The following is a 14260-nucleotide window of genomic DNA, read 5'->3' as shown; positions in this document are numbered from 1 at the left end:
TGGTTGTTTTGAGAATTCATTTTTCATTGCTACTGAAAAAGAAGGTTTTCTGTTTTTGGGGGGGATAATGATGTACAAGTGTAAATTGTTGGACTGATCACAACAGGCACTAAGGTGTGTAGTTATGCCTGCATCATTTCAATGATGGTCGGCTCATTCCTACGGCATTTCAAGCAGGGTGATGCGATGCTTGGTTGGGAGCAGAACATCATATCCTTTACATTTGTCTGGGTAGTGTACACAGTTCAAACCTCAGCATTTTTGTCACTTTTAACTTATACTTCAAGCTGCCAATTGGGGCTGTCAACAGAGATTGCAAGTGATTAAAACCACAGTTAAAGATATTCACTTTGTTTGTTGCACCCACCACAACCAGACTCTTTGTCAAAGTTGTTGGTGTGCTGGTGTCTATAACTTGCTGTGTTTATGTAGCAATATCCCAGCACAAGTGCCTATTTTTGTATATTCTTCGTCCATACTATTTAATTTATCTGTGTGTGTTTGCTGTTTATTCATCTGTTTATTTTGAACAATAAGAACAAACAGTTGAAAATTGAGACTTTATTCTGAAACAGAAATGCATCTTGGACAAAGTGTTAAGGGTGAAGCTAGAGCATGATGGAACACACGGATAAAGGTGACGGATAAAGGTGAAGACAAACATTGAGGTCAATACGAAAGACTATAAAGGTGAAGTTATAAGGGGTTAGGAAATAATATGGGCAGATGTGGAATCAAGCTGGGAAAGAAAAGGTGAACAATGAAGATGTATGGTGGACGACCCAATCCGTCCTGAACCTCTGAATAGGGGTGTAAACTCAACAGTTCAAACTTTACCCAATATCTCTCGAAAAACATTATTTAAATCACAACTGATATGCCGGAAATAGTTAACATTTCTGCAAATTTCTCTAGTCAGTGTATATATTTATACATCTTTGTACTTTTTATAGGTCTTTGTATCTGTAATAAACAGTAAAGCGCTTTGCTATAACTTGAGAATTATCTCCAAAGACAACTTATATTTTTCCAATCTGTTTCCCCCATGCAGTTTAAATTCTCAACATGGCGCAATCCAGAATTCAAAGTCAAGACTGAACACTAAAATTGAAAAAAAGTGGTGATGTGCTAAATATTGAAGACTTAATCCACTCTGCCTCTTTGACTGTGTGTTCCTTTTTTGGGGTTCCCATTATGGCTGCTCTAGAGCTCAAGTTTGAGAAGTTCAACAGCCCTGGCAAAGGCAATGGTCTTCGTGCTACTTCAAGGCTGTCACCAGGAGATTTGCTGTACATTGAGGAGCCTTTTGCCTACACGGTCAATGTGCATGGCTGGGGTAAAGTCTGTGAGTTCTGCCTCTGCGAATCACCCCATCTCCTTCAATGCTCCAGATGTAAGTTTGCCAAATACTGTGGCAAGAGTTGTCAGGCACAGGCCTGGCCAGAACACAAGATAGAATGCAAATGTCTGAAGAGTGTTGAGTCTGAAATGGAAGCTCTCCCAGTGAGAGTTGTTGGGAAGATCATTTTAAAATTACATCAAAAGAAACCTTTCCTGTCTGAAGACCTCTATTCTGTGTCTGACCTTGTGTCAAATTTCAACAAACAGAACGAGGAAAGGAAAATTACATTTGAGTGCTTTGCAGCAATGCTACATTTGTATTTGAGACCGGAAATCCCAGATCTCTCCCAGTTGACAACTGACTTGAACCTTCCAGAATACTTTGCCAAAGCCTTCTGTAACCAGTTTATGATTATCAATGACACTTCGGAGAATGTTGCTGATGGCTTGTATCTGGCCATGTCTCTGCTAAATCACAGCTGTGAGCCCAACTGTGTCTCAGTTTTCAAGGGAAGACAACTACACCTACGTACAATTCAAGAGATTCAGGCCGGAGAGGAGCTCACCCTGACTTACATTGACCCGCTGATGACCACTGCTGAACGCCAGCGTCAACTGAAGCGCAAATATTGCTTTGAGTGTGACTGTCGACGCTGTCAGATGCATGACAAAGATGACCAAATGTTATCAGGTGACAAGAAAGCTTCAGAGGAGACCAAAGACGTGCTATGCAGAGTGAAGGAGTTGCAAGCACAGGAAAAATGGCCTCAGATCCTTGCCCTGTGCAAGGTCCAGTTAAAAAAGAACATTGGCCATCTTCCAGATGAAAACATCTACCAACTTAAAATTCTAGTTGCTGCCATGGATGCCTGTATGTTTCTTGAAATGGCCCGGGAGTGTTTGCAATATGGCCTCAGGATACTGGGACCCTATAGACTGTATTGTTCAGGGTTTAGTCTTATGAGGGCATTTCTTTTGCGAAAAGTGGGTAGGATGCAGTGCATTGTTGGAAGCAAACGTAAAGGCCTGGATAATTTAAGAGAGGCTCTTGATATTATGAAAGTAGTTTATGGACAAGATCACAGACAAACACAGGAGCTGATGGGGACGCTAGAATGTTTCCAGTCATAGGACTGAACCAGAGAGTGAGAACAGAATCAACGTTGATGTTATATACAGAAAAACAGATGTGACACAAAAAGGCATATTGAGCAATGCAATCTGATTGTTTTCCCTTAATTCTCAAACCAAATTCTCACTTTAGAACTTAACTTAAAAAAATATCTGCCATCCATTTAAAGGCAGTTTACTAAAAAAAAACAGGCATATGTACTGAACACTGGACGGAAAGAACTGGTCGCAATTGGCAACCAGTATTTTTGCGACCAGTGTGGTATATAGGGCCAGATGCATCAAGCTAAAAACCGGTCGCAAAGGGGCAGATTCTGAGAATCTGCCCCTTTGCGACCGGTATTTTTGCATTTGGGATGCATCATCCCAAATGCAAAAATCGCAAATAGAGAATTCGCTAAATTGCGATTGTTTGCATTTAAGGAATCTCAAATTGAGATTCCTTAAATGCAATGCATGAAAGTTTCAAAAATAGCGAATTAGCTATTAGGGCACGCAAATTACCAGAAAGTACAACTTCATGGTAATTTGCAAAAACCTTGAAAAATGCACTTTTGTGCATATTTCAAAGTTTCATGTTGCGCACACACATGTGTGTGCGCAACATATGTGCACAGATCTAAATCAGGGGTGCAACAGGGTGTCCTTTGGACACCCCTGCACCCTTGAACTCGCAATCTCAATTTGCGAATCGCTAATAGCGATTCGCAAATTGAGATTGTCTTCCCATTCATTCCTATGGGCCTCTGGGAGGTATTCATTAATTGCGACTCGCAATAAAGGAATTCTAAGGATTCGCTATTTTTGTAGTGATTGCTTGATGCATTCCATTTTGCTATTCCTTATTAGCGATTCCTTATTTTTCGCTAATAAGGAATCGCAAAATGGATGCTTGATGCATCTGTTAGTGAATTGACCTATGTACTAATAGGTTGTTTCACAAAATAACAAATCATAGTAAGTCACTATTAAACCTACCTCTTGAATATTATTGTGCTCCACACAGACTACACAATCCCCCCTAGCAACTTTCTCGCTTATGCTTAACTCAAACAAGTATTAAGAAAAATAATCCTGACCAGAGACACAGAGCCCCCTACAAATGTGGTTATAATGGCACTCTACATGTTAGGAGGTAGCCCACATTTAGTTTGCTAGTTGCATAAAGCTCACCCCCAACACTGGGATCAGGTCAGCACTTCCCTTTGGGAGAAATGGGAGCATGATATAGGCTGCCCACTACACGATTCAGAATGGCGCGGTGTCTAATCCTACCTCCATACGGTCTCTCGCAACTCATGCTTAGTATATACTCAATTCAATATTCTGGATAGGGCCTACCTCACCCGTTGTCATTCTAAGAAATATCCAGGGTCCTCCCTAGTTTGCCCCGTTGTCATTCCTCTGATGCTGACCTTCCACATATGTAGTGGTCATGCGTTGTGCTAAGAGCTTACTGGGATGGAGTCATCGCAGTACTGTACCAAGTCACAGGACTTCATCTGACCAGTTCTTTAGAGATGCTTATATTAGGACTTTCCCCTCACTCTTATTCAGACAGGGCTTCAAGGAAAAATCACCAACTTGACTTTTCTATTGGCAATGCACCACATTACAATACAATAATTATCGCTAACTGTTCAGTCCTGGGGAGCAGCGATCACTCCCTGGCTGTCATCCGAAAGCATCCATTTACGAAGGGAGGAGAGGGTAGGCTTATGTAATAATTTCTCCATAGCCCATGACTGGGTTTCGGGGGCTGAGCATGTTCCACGTTTTATTAAAGATAACACACACCTTCCCTGACTACCTCACCACATTTGTAACATGTCAGTGGTTTTTCCTGTATTGAAGACTACCTGTTGTTAGAAATGGGATCTCTGGTTGGATAAGGCTTGCGCCAAAGCCAGGCAGAGACCACCGCTCTAGTCAGGGAAAGGGAGTTACACGCCAAAGATAACCCCTGCTCAAACCCATGGTAGCTTGGCATGAGCAGTCAGGCTTATACCGGAGGCAATGTATAAAGCTTTTGCGCAACACACACACACAGCAACAACATACTAGAAACACCACAAAAGGAACTCCGCACAAGGTTATATATAACAAATAGTCTTTGTATTATCATAAAACACATTAGAGTAGTAATCACACAATATACACTGTGCCAACTGGCACTGGGCAATATTTACAGGGGATTATATACACATGACAGGGCCCCTTGGACCACTGTCGGAACCATCACAAAGTGAACTTTAGTAAATGTAGAACATATAAGAAATATAGGACACAGACAGTAATTCCTGGCAAACACTGTACTCAGCATCATCCTGTAACACAAACCATATTATGCACTGCATCACATTAGGCATGAAATATATTCTGTGCCAACCTCATGAGCCTAAACATATTAGACCATAACCTCCTAAGTATAACTCACATTAGGGGCATGAATCACAGTAGAGAATAACTAAAACATAAACACAGTATGCAAAACCTCCAAATCATAAAATCACATTTAGAGGCATAAATACATGAATCACATTTCCTAGCACCACATAAATCACATTAGGGCCTGGCGCCCTACAATCCTCACAGTCCCCCTGGCCAACTGGCCTTTTCAAAGGGGCTCAATTACCCTATGTCCAAAAGTCAGGTCGGCTGCCAATTCAGCGGAATCCAAAGTGCGCCATTGCGCTGGGGCAACAAACTGTGGCCTAAACGTAGCAGCTGGCCCGAAGTGCTGCACAGCTGTGAATCAAATGTGGACACTGGCACTCACTGTGCCCTCTAAACCAATGTGCCCAATCGTTGCAGCTGCCCACTTTGAAGCGGGGCAGGTGTGCGTACACCAAGAGCAGACACGGGCACCTCGGTGCCCTCTGGAGAACTATGCAGAACGTTGCAGCTTCCCTCTGTCTGGCAGGGCAGCTGTGAATACGCAAATAGGCCCTGGCACAACTGTGCCCTCTGGGCCTCACTGGGGCTCTGGAAACAAATATTCCCAACGTTGGAGCCACACAAGCTCTTGAAACCACACATGCCCCACATTGCAGCTACCCTCTGGCAAGCGGGCAGCAGGGGATATGGCCAATTGAAGAGATCACGAGCCCCTCTGCGCCCTCTACAACAATGTGTCCCCCTTGTTGGAGCGGCCTGCAACGGCAGGTCCGCTCAGATGCCTTAAGCACCGGTCCTGTGCCTCGATCGGCACTAACCCCTCATGGACAACGGAGGAGCCCCAGTCACCCAATCTGCTGGGAACTCCTCCTCTTGTGCTCCTCTTCCTTTGCATCCGTGGAATGTCGGCCGGAGGAACCCAAGAGGCTCCCCTTCTCACTCTAGCTTCACCCAGTCCCTCTCCAGGGACACAGGACTTGGCAGGGGAGCCCGCGAGGCTCCATGCGGCTTTTCCGGGGGCGGGACTTCCTCTGCCATCTCTGCCCAACGCCAGGCAGCCTTGCCTGGCGTCGGGTCGCCGCGCTCGATAGCGGCAGCTCCAAAAATGAAATAATGCAGAAGCAGGGTGGGCACCCGTAATCCAAATAGCGGCATAAGAGGGCTGGGCACCCGTATTTAAGATGGCTTGAGAGCGGGATGGGCACCCGCTCTCCAACAAAAATAGGCAATTAACAACCCAAATGCGTGGTGGGCTCCCATCTCATCAGCAACGCACGGGAATCCCTACGCCGGGGATTCCCTCCTCCACGGGCAGCTCAGCGCAAGACGCTGCACAAAGTCCTGAAGGTCCTGGACTGCCAAAAGAAGAATAAATGGGTCCCATCAAGTCCTGAGGGATCAAGGGGGCAATGCAGGGCCCAGGGAGGCAAGCCCTCATGGCAGCCCCCCTGGGCCCCAGGAGCAGCACGCCCCGGCAGGATTCAGGAACAAGAACTGCACCCTTTCATGGGGTCACAGCCCCTCTGCTTATACCAACATTTTCTTTTTCTGTAGTGCAGGGCATGGGGTGAACCAGATGCAACTGGTTCACGGGGGATTTGGAGCACTTTGTTTTTCAAGCTCCTCTTCCCCTTTGTCAGGGGGGGGCTAGGTGATCAGACACACCACAGGGGGCGGAGCCAGCATTCACTAGGGCAGGCACCATCTTATTTAGAGTTAGGGGATTACCCCTCCCACTACTCCCAGCACAGATGTCCTATTCAGCCCAGCGCTGACTCACCCTGCCCATCCTGGAGCCACACACACCTCTCAGCCCCTGTCACTCACAAGCCAGATATGCAATTCATATCAGTCAGGCAGACACATAGCACACAGAAATGCCTGTTTCTAAAAGTTTCATTTCTAAAATAACCTCAATAAATCTGCGCACACCATTGTACAGCATTTATTCTCACAATTTCATACATACCAGATTTGACCACACTGCTCCTCTCATAACAGGAATCACCACTGACACACACTGATCAAGGAATCCCCAATGCATTCCTATGGGAGGGCAGGCCAACCTTACAAATGTAACACAGAGAGCGCATGCACTTAACACTGTACCACAGTGCTAACGTGCCCAGAGGCCTAAAACCACCCATATTATGTCAGAGAAAAGGCAAAATGTTTAGGGGTGATTATGCCAAAAAGGGCCAAGTCCAACACCTGTATTTAAGCTGCTTATGATGAGTCCAGCACTATGGTAGCTCAGAGCTTGTCATGATGATTGGTTTGCTGGAAACAGTCAATATACATATATTTGTCATACAGATAGGCCACGTTAACATTTTCAATTGAAAGGAATCGGTTAGGGCTGTAGGGTGGAAAGGATAGTTAGTTTAGGGGGGAGGGATGAAGAGGTACTTTATGAAACTTTGAAAACATTGTCAACTATGTCTAATATTCTGTATTGTGTACCTTTTTGATATTTACTTCAATGATAGTTGTTCTTTGACTCTCCCTGCAGCTTGCCAATAAAGGTATTTTAAAAACAAATGAAAGGAATGCAATGACTAATACCCGATAAGGGGGATGAACTTCAGCAAAAATACTGCAAAAATACTGTTTTCTGTATCTTTTAACATCCAGCCCAAGACTGGAATAAGATCAGAGCAACACAAAAAACATTCCAGAGCACCATATACATAATCAAATTATTAGTCATTGTATTCCCACCCCCCTACCAAGAGCGAGAATTTTGAAATAGAGCATTAAACAAGCACAGTTTGCTCTAAGTAAAGAATTGAGACGCCACCTCAACCTATGTATACAACATAGTATGCATTGCATAGCCTAACTTAGGGTATGCATACCCCACCTCATATGTGCTGATGTGTTGTTTGCAAAAACAACAGTTGATGAACAGAATGCAGAACAATGTAATTCATTCACCCCAGTACAGGGATCTGGGCCTAAATCCATCGTTTTTTGCTCACCACACCACCCCAGTTCAGACATGGCCATATACAAATCAGCCTTGACCCTGTGCCTCATGGGAACAGTCCAGCCCAAACTGCCAAGCTATGTCTTCCCTGGACCGGAATCAAGCATCCTAGGACCGGTTTCTGGCTATCAGCCGTCTTCAGCCAGGATTGCTTGAATCCAGTGGCGTGGAGAGCACGGGACTCACGTCTGAGCATACCCGTCCCACTCGGGGTGACAAATGCAAAAACAGTTGCTGGACTGAATGCAGAACAATGTCATACATTCACCCCAGTACAGAGATCTGGGCCTAAATTCATAGTTTTTTGCTCACCACACCACCCCAGTTCAGACATGGCCATATGCAAATTAGACTTGACCCTGTGCCTCATGGGAACAGTCCAGCCCGAACTGCCAAGCCTTGTCTTCCCTGGACCGGAATTAAGCATCCTAGGACCGGTTTCTGGCTATCAGCCGTCTTCAGCTAGGATAGCTTGACTCGAGTGGCATGGAGAGCACGGGACTCACGTCTGAGCATACCCGTCCCACTCGGGGTGACAAATGCAAAAACAACAGTTGATGGACAGAATGCAGAACAAGGTCATACATTCACCCCAGTACAGAGATCTGGGCCCAAATCCGTCGTTTTCTGCTCACCACACCACCCCAGTTCCAAAATGGCCAAATGCAAATCAGCCTTGACCCTGTGCTTGGCAGTTCGGGCTGGACTGTTCCCATGAGGCACAGGGTCAAGGCTGATTTGCATATGCCCATGTCTGAACTGGGGTGGTGTGGAGTGCAAAAAAACGATGGATTTAGGTCCAGATCTCTGTACTGGGGTGAAAGTATGACATTGTTCTGCATTCTGTCCATCAACTGTTGTTTTTGCATTTGTCACCCTGAGTGGGATAGGTATGCTCAGACGTGAGTCCCATGCTCTCCACACCACTGGAGTCAAGCTATCATGGCTGAAGACGGCTGATAGCCAGAAGCCGTTCCTAGGATGCTTGATTCCGGTCCAGGAAAGACATGGCTTGGCAGTTTGGGCTAGACTGTTCCCATGAGGCACAGGGTCAAGGCTGATTTGCATATGGCCATGTCTGTACTGGGGTGGTGTGGAGTGCAAAAAAACGATGGATTTAGGCCCAGATCTCTGTACTGGGAAGAATGTATGACATTGTTCTGCATTCTGTCCATCAACTGTTGTTTTTGCATTTGTCACCCCGAGTGGGATGGGTATGCTCAGACGTGAGTCCAATGCTCTCCACACCACTGGAGTCAAGCTATCCTGGCTGAAGATGGCTGATAGGCAGCAACCGGTCCTAGGATGCTGGATTCCAGTCCAGGAAAGACACGGCTTGGCAATTCGGGCTGGACTGTTCCCATGAGGCACAGGGTCACGGCTGATTTGCATATGGCCATGTCTGAACTGGGGTGGTGTGGAGTGCAAAAAAACAATGGATTTAGGCCCAGATCTCTGTACTGGGGTGAATGTATGGCATTGTTCTGTATTCTGTCCATCAACTGTTGTTTTTGCATTTGTTACCCCGAATGGGATGGGTATGCTCAGACGTGAGTCCCATGCTCTCCACACCACTGGAGTCAAGCTATCCTGGCTGAAGACGGCTGATAGCCAGAAACCGGTCCTAGATGCTTGATTCTGGTCCAGGAAAGACATGGCTTGGCTGTTCGGGCTGTACTGTTCCCATGAGGCACAGGGTCAAGGCTGATTTGCATATGGCCATGTCTGAACAGGGGTGGTGTGGAGTTAAAAAAAACGATGGATTTAGGCCCAGATCTCTGTACTGGGGTGAATGTATGACATCGTTCTGCATTCTGTCTATCAACTGTTGTTTTTGCGATGTGTTGTTTGAGCATTAAGATAGAGGTAGTGGGACTATTTAATGTAATGTAAATAAAACTTGTAGAGCGCAACTAATGCCTGAAAGCGTCTTGGCACTATAGAAAGCTGAGAACCGGTGCAGCAGAGGAGGAGAATGCTGCTATGGGCGATCGCTAAGAAAAGCTTCAATTATCAGGCTTCTACAAATAACCAGGTTTTTAGGCTCTTCCTGAAACTGAGCAGCGAGGCAGATGTTTTTAGGGCAAAAGGCAGTTGGTTCCAAAGCATTGCTGTTGTCCTAAAGAAACTTCTGCCTCCCCACGTGGCCTTCTTAGCTGGAGGGACCACCATGTTTTTCGCCAGGCCTGAGCGTAATGTTCTTGCTGGTGTATACCATCTCAATTTGTTCTTAAACTGGTCTGGTCCCAGTCTGTGCAAGGATTTAAAGGCCAAGCAGAGGGCCTTGAATTTGCATCTTTGTCTGACTGGTAGCCAAAGCAATCTTCTGATGGCTTCTCTTGCTGTTTCATTTTTTGGGATCTTAAAAATGAGGCAGCTGCACATTCTGTAAAATCTGAAGTCTGTTTACAAGACCCATTGCAAGTGAAAGATAAAGACTATTGCAATAGTCAATTCAGTGAAAGTATCATGGCTAGGGTCACTTCTATTAAAAGATCGGGATGTATTTCTTGATCTTTTTAATCAACCTTATAGACCAGAAGGATGCCGCTGTAATTTTGTTGACTTATTCTTTAAATTTAAGTACCATACCTATTATAATACCTAGGTTCTTTACCGTGGTTGAAGGTTTGGGTAATGTATCTAACTCTGGCGGCCACTAGTCTGGTGTCCAGAGGGAGGGTTTGTTGCCAAAGATGATGACTTGGGTCTTTGAGGTGTTCAGCTTTAAGCAATTTCTATCCATCCAGTCACTCACCTCTCTCATGCAAGTGCGGAAAGCGCATCCAGGCCTGAATTCCCTATTTGTCAGAGACACCACAATTTGAGTGTCATCTGCATGAGGCAAGGGAAAAACAGCATTTTTTATAATTGATGCTAGTAGCGTAACATAAAGATTAAAAAGTGTAGGGCTGAGTGTTGATCCTTGTGGCCCTCCACATGGTAAGGAGAACTGCCTGGAGACAAACTTCCCCATTGCCACATTTTGCTGTCGATTTGTTAGGAATGATTTAGGAGTTTATTTGCTGTTCCTTTAATCCCTAAGTCTTGGAGCTGATCCACCAGAATCTCATGGCTGACCGTATCAAATGCCGCCGAAAGATCAAGCATTACCAGCACCGCTGTCCCTCCTCCGTCGAGGATTTCACGTATTTCTTCCGTGGCTATGATTAAAGCGGATTTAGTGCTATAGTTTTTTCTGAAACCATGTTTCGATTCATCAAGCAGTGACTTTACTTCTATGTATTCTGAAATTTGCTTATTCATAATTTTCGCCATCAGTTTAGCCACGAAAGGAAATCTCGAGATAGGCTTATAGCTACAAGGCTGAGTGCTGTCCAAATGATCTTCTTTTCAGAAGTGAGAGAATTGAGGTATGTTTCCATTGGACAGGGAAAGTCCCAGTTGTGAACTCATTGTTTAGAATTTGACCCAGGTTTCTTGCTATAAACCCCAAGTTGATCAATACTGAGGAGTCTTCAGTTGTTGATACCAGGGCTGTGGGAGCAGAAATGTAGGTGATCAGTTTGTGTAATTGTGATCACTCCTGAAGTATGAGCCAGGAATCACTGTGTAAATTGCTCTTATTCTCCATGCACCCTTCTCACACATACATTCTCATAGATGTCATGGGAACAAGAGCTTGATTTCACACATGTATTCTCTGGTGAGAATCACTGCAAAGGCCTTGATATTTTGAACTTTGACGGAGAGGAACAGCTTCATCTGAGGAACTGATCCAAAGGACCTTCTGCCGGATAAAACCAGATAGCTCATTGAGCTCTATGGGCTGGTCTATCTAAGGCCACATTAAACGAAGATAGATAAGCAGGAATGATAATATACTTCTCATTGTGGCAGGTCATAAGATAGGTTCTTGTCAGCCTGTATCCATGTGCATGTTTGATATATTCATTCTGTTTATTTTTCTAAAATTTGCCTTTGCTAATATCATAATCCTTATCGGTATAGACATGCTATATATAATTTGCTCCTCAACAGAGTATAATAAAGTACTCTAGATACAAGATAGTATAAATGTTCTGACTTGTAGAGTAGACCTACAAATTACCTGCTAGGTCTCTGGCAGTACTGGTTTCCTGTCTCTCTACTGACCGTGTAGAGGCTCTACTCGAGGGTCTTGGTGCCAAGCAAACTCCACCTTTTGTAACCAAAGCCTTGGCATGAATCAGCATGATGCATTGGGTTGTGGCATGCCCAGTAAATTATACATTGGACTCCCAAGATTCAAGGAAAATGCCCAAATAAATCGACCTCAATAATTGCACGTAAAATCATATTTCTTTAAAACCCCTGCTTCATAAGTTAAAACAGCAATGTGTTTCAAAGGCTTATGTCAGATTTAATAAAATGGCCAACCCTAAAAAATGTTTCCTCAGTGCATAAGAGCGGCAGATAAATCAGTGTGGCTCTGCATTTGTTAATCTGAACCTTCTGTAAAATTGAATTCAGAGAGCCCTTTGTCAGGTGTTTGTAATAACTTTTTTTTAAAAAGCAGCAAGGTTTGATCAGATGTTTAGTCACAAGAACGACAACATACTCTGGCAGCATCATACTGACCAAGAAAGAACCATAAGTTCCATCTGATGGAACCCAAACGAAACCTAGTAAGTAATGATCTTTCCCATGGATGGCTTAACCATTCCAGATATGGCTCCATCTTGGAACACATTTGAGTCCGCATGGAACACATTTGAGTCCGCATGTATTCCTTAATGGTACCCAATGTGCACACCACCAATTCCCTATTCCTCAGAAAGTTTTCTTGACCCTTAGCTTGTCCTTCTTTCTGGTGAAGCCCAGGTCATAAAAGAGATTGGGTATGCCCAAATTCAGAAAGTTCAACTGAATATACTTTAGACAGGTTATCATGGACCCATGAGCACATGCCAGACAATCTTCAATCATATCTTTGTTGAGAGTGGCCTGGTCGCTGCAACAGCTAGAACTCCAGAGGAGCAAAGGTGACAGTATAATATGATCCTCCACATAGTCCAGGCCAAGCTCTTCATGCACCATCAAATCATGACTGCTAGGTTAAGCCCCCAGGATGTTTCTCAGCACCCTATCTTCTTCAAGCTGCAATTTGTTTTGTATTGCAGTATCCTCATACCTCTGCTCCATATGTTAAAACGGGAATAGATCTGAATTTATAGATCTCAAAAAGTGGGCGGATGGGCTTATTCTCTATACTAGAAGAAACATTAAAGATAGAACCAATGGCCCATGAAAAGCTAAATATGGGAAACAGCACACACTCTCCAGGTACTTTCCCTTGATGGTAAGAGTTTGAGTTTTTATATTGTTTGGCCTGCATGCCATAACAAACTTTTTGGACCTATTGGTTTCCAGGTTGAGATTCTCAATAAAGCACGCAAAGCCTTTAACAAGGGCCTTTATCCCATTGGGAGTCCTAGCTAGCAAAACTGCATCGTCAGCATACAGAAGTGCCAGCAGCAATCTATTCTTTACTACTTGCTCGCCTTTCCCGACACCCAAGAGTACAAAGTCTAGCTTATTAATGTATAGTAGAAAGAGAATAGGAGCCAGAACACATCCCTGGCGGACTCCAGGTGTAAGACTAAAAGAGTCTGCACATTCTCCATTATACCCAAATCTAATCGAGGCAGAAAGATTAAAGTGCTCTTAGCTATGTTATGGAGTGTATTATGTAATTCCACCTTAGCTTATGTAAGAAAGAGCAAGCAAGTGTAAGCAGTTAGGTAGTGTAGTTAGTGCACTAAACGAAATTAACAATCCCTGTGCTCTGTCTTTATTTCATGTCTGCTTAAGTCTGAGAAAGATTCCCTTTGGGATTTTCTATGTTACAAATGGGGGTGGGGTCGCACACTACTCACACACCGGCGGTGTCGCCCCTAAGGACTCTGGTCAATGTAGTAAAGTGTTCGTGATGCATCATCTTTCGATCTTCTGCTATCTTCGCTGTCTTCGCCCAGGCTCGTCAGCCCACTGCTCACGGGAGCTTTAAACCCCAGTATACGGCCTATCCCTGCTGACGAGGGGTGATACCCCGAAACACGTGTCCAAGGATGGCGAAGACAGCGAAGATAGCAGAAGATCAAAAGATGATGCATTGCGAACACTTTACTACATTGACCAGAGTCCTTAGGGGCGACACCGCCGGTGTGTGAGTAGTGTGCGACCCCACCCCCATTTGTAACTTTAAAGCTCCCGTGAGCAGTGGGCTGACGAGCCTGGGATCCCGCACCTACGCGCCTGAGTGGTACTATACCTGGCAGATATTGGCAGCCATCGGCAACCCCAGTACACGGCCTATCCCTTTCTGACGAGGGGTGATACCCCGAAACACGTGTCCAAGGATGGCGAAGACAGCGAAGATAGCAGAAGATCGAAAGATGA

The 14260-nt window shown here is 44.7% G+C and overlaps 1 pseudogene across 1 annotated transcript in view; it reads left to right on the top strand.

Moving 5' to 3' along the window:
- The window catches only part of LOC144755513 (histone-lysine N-methyltransferase SMYD3 pseudogene), a 42478-nt pseudogene extending 35068 nt beyond the window's left edge, over window positions 1-7410 (top strand). The window contains exon 3 of the transcript XR_013594916.1: window positions 1052-7410. The product of XR_013594916.1 is annotated as a histone-lysine N-methyltransferase SMYD3 pseudogene (transcript). The remainder of the gene's footprint in view (window positions 1-1051) is intronic.
- Window positions 7411-14260: the final 6850 nt, after the last annotated feature.

This window comes from Lissotriton helveticus, chromosome 5_1 (genome assembly GCF_964261635.1).
Source record: "Lissotriton helveticus chromosome 5_1, aLisHel1.1, whole genome shotgun sequence".
NCBI classification, from domain to species: domain Eukaryota; kingdom Metazoa; phylum Chordata; class Amphibia; order Caudata; family Salamandridae; genus Lissotriton; species Lissotriton helveticus.
The sequence above is the reverse complement of the archived record's forward strand: the minus strand, read 5'-3'. Positions and strand labels throughout refer to the sequence as shown.